Consider the following 3150-nt stretch of genomic DNA (forward strand, 5'->3'; position numbering starts at 1 on the left):
TTAATTTCGAATTTAATTAATTAATTAATTTTTTACCAACAGACTCATCTTTTCAGATGAAGTCTGAAGTGTGAAAAAACGCAGAAAGAAAACACCCCTATGAGAAGATGTCTCCCAACAGATGCATCCATTCCTCATACCTGTTGCGAACAAGCATAATCATATTATATATACATCCATCTGCATGTTATTTAATATACAGAAAAAACAATTCTTCTTTTATAATCCAAAACATCCTTACTGAGAGAACCATATAGAAATTCGCCAGAAGTCAATTTTTCCGGTGCTGGAATTTTGACTTGATCGTTGAGTCCTAGTGAAGCAGATGTCCATAGAATTACAAGCACTGAATAGGGACAAAATTTATGTTTCAATGACATTGCGGTACGCAAGCCTCGATCTTCTATATTTCTGTTGAATATTATTTCGTTATTCATACTCTATTAATTTCTTATTCGCATTTATTATTTATTAGCATATATAATTTTATCACAGATTGTTGACTTGTATCTAACAATCTTGAAACAGAAAATGGATCAACAATCTGTGACTGTGAATGGCTCTGTGCCAAAATACTCTGAAAAGCTTGAGAAGTTCAAAGGGTTGGACTTCAAGAGATGGCAACAGAAGATGTTGTTTTTCCATGAATCTCGCTCATGTTATCAAGGAAGAAGCTATGAAGTCTAATGAGAATCCAATGACGAAAGAGACTGTTATGGCAATTGAAGCTTGGAATCATTCTGAGTTTTGTTGCAGAAATTATATTTTGAATAGTTTGGATGACAATCTCTACGATATTTATTCTCTGTGCAAGATAGCGAAGGAGTTGTGGGAATCCTTGGAGAAAAAGTATATGATTGATGATGTCGGTTCAAAGAAATTTGTTATCCGTAAGTTTCTCAAATATACAATGGTAGATTCAAAATCTGTTGTCTCTCAGGTCGAAGAAATTCAGAAATTAATCTATGAACTACACTCCGAGGGATGCGAGATCAATGAGCATTTCCAAGTTGGGGCGATAATCGAAAAGTTGCCAACTTCCTAGAATGACTTCAAAATTTATCTCAAGCACAAGCGTCGTGAGATGAATATTGAGGATTTGATTCTGAGGCTACGAGTGGAAGAAGACCACATAAAGGCAGACCGTTCTGGAGGATTTGCTGCCATTGAAGCCAATGCAAATTATGTTGAGGGAGGAAACTCCAAGGCCAAGCCGAAGAAGAATACGGCTCCCAAAACCAAGCAGTTTGTACAATCTGCCCTTGCTCCAAAAGGCAAGAATCTAAAGAAGATTAAGGGCGCACGTTATGTGTGTGGCAAATCTGGTCACAAGGCACAAGATTGTTATCATCGCAAGGATGGAAATCATGCCAACGGAAATAACAACAACCATGCTAACATGACAACCACCAATGAAGAATTAGCTGCTGTTGTGTCCAAGGTCAACATGGTCTCAAATGGGAGTGAATGGTTGATGGATACTGGTGCTACCAAGCACATCTGCGCTGACAGAAATCTATTCACTGAATACTATCCTACTGCCCATGGAGAAAAGTTGTATATGGGCAATTCTGCCTCATCTGCGGTGGAGGGCAAAGGCAAAGTGGTACTCAAATTCACATCTGGAAAGAGTCTTACCTTGCTGAATGTGCTGCATGTTCCTGAAATGAGGAGGAACTTGATTTCTGGACATATTCTGATTGCTAAGGGCTTTAAACTTGTAATGGAATCCGACAAATTTGTACTTACCAAGGGTGAGATGTTTGTTGGAAAGGGTTATATGGCTGATGGCCTCGTTAAACTCAATGTAATTGCCATTGATGATGCTAATAAAATAAATGCTTCTACTTATATTGTTGAGTCTTCTAATATTTGACATGCTAGATTAGGACATGTTAATTTTCGTTCCATGCAAAGAAAGGTTAATTTAGAATTATTACCTAAATTCGAAATTGATTTTAATCATAAGTGCAAAACATGTATTGAATCGAAATTTGCTAGGCAAACGAGAAAGTCAATTCTGGAAAGATCAAATGAATTACTTGGATTAATTCATAGTGATCTTTGTGACTTAAAATCCACACCAACTCGTGGAGGAAAGAATTATTATGTCACTTTTATTGATGATTGCAGTAAGTGTTGCTATGTTTTTTTGATTCATAGCAAGGACGAAGCTTTGAATATGTTTAAGACATATAAAGCCAAAGTTGAAAATCAACTTGAGAGAAAAATCAAAGCACTTAGATCCGATAGAGGAGGAGAGTATGAGTCTACTGCCTTCTCAGATTTTTGTGCACAACATGGAATTATACATCAAACAACGGCTCCATACACACCACAACAAAATGGTGTAGCCAAAAGAAAAAATAGAACATTCAAAGATATGATTAATTCCATGTTAAATAGTTCAGGGCTTCCACACAGTTTGTGGGGTGAAGCTTTACTTATTGCAAATACCATATTGAATAAGGTTCCTCTAAAGAAGATTGACGAGTCACCTTATGAACTATGGAAAAGACATAAACCCACTTATAAAACCCTTAAAGTGTGGGGTTGCTTAGCAAAGGTGCAAGTTCCTTTACCAAAAAGAACGAAACTAGGACCTAAAACTATTGATTGCGTATTCATTGGATATGCAAATAATAATGTTGCTTATAGGTTCCTTGTTGTAAAATCATCGATTTCTGACATACATGTTAACACTATATTAGAATTTGCGGATGCAGAATTCTTTGAGGATATATTTCCTTACAAAGAAAAGGAATCTGATTCTAATACAAAGAGGGTTCATGATCATAGTCATGATGAAGCCTCTTCTTCTGGTGTCCAAGATGTTGAACCAAGAAGAGGAAAAAGAATCAAAGTTTCTAAACACTTTGGACCATATTTCATTGCTTTCTTGTCCGAGAATGAACCTAGAACTTTTAAAGAAGCAATGTCTTATTCCGAGGCTCCTTTATGGAAGGAAGCAATTAAAAGTGAAATGGAATCCATTATGGAAAATAACACATGGGAATTGGTTGATTTACCTCCCGGTGGTAAACCAATTGGTCATAAATGGATTTTCAAGAAGAAACTTACAACGGATGGAACCATTGATAAGTTCAAGGCACGTTTAGTAGCCAAAGGTTATCGCCAAAAGGAAGGGTT

Source organism: Pyrus communis, chromosome 5 (genome assembly GCF_963583255.1).
Source record: "Pyrus communis chromosome 5, drPyrComm1.1, whole genome shotgun sequence".
In the NCBI taxonomy this organism is placed as follows: domain Eukaryota; kingdom Viridiplantae; phylum Streptophyta; class Magnoliopsida; order Rosales; family Rosaceae; genus Pyrus; species Pyrus communis.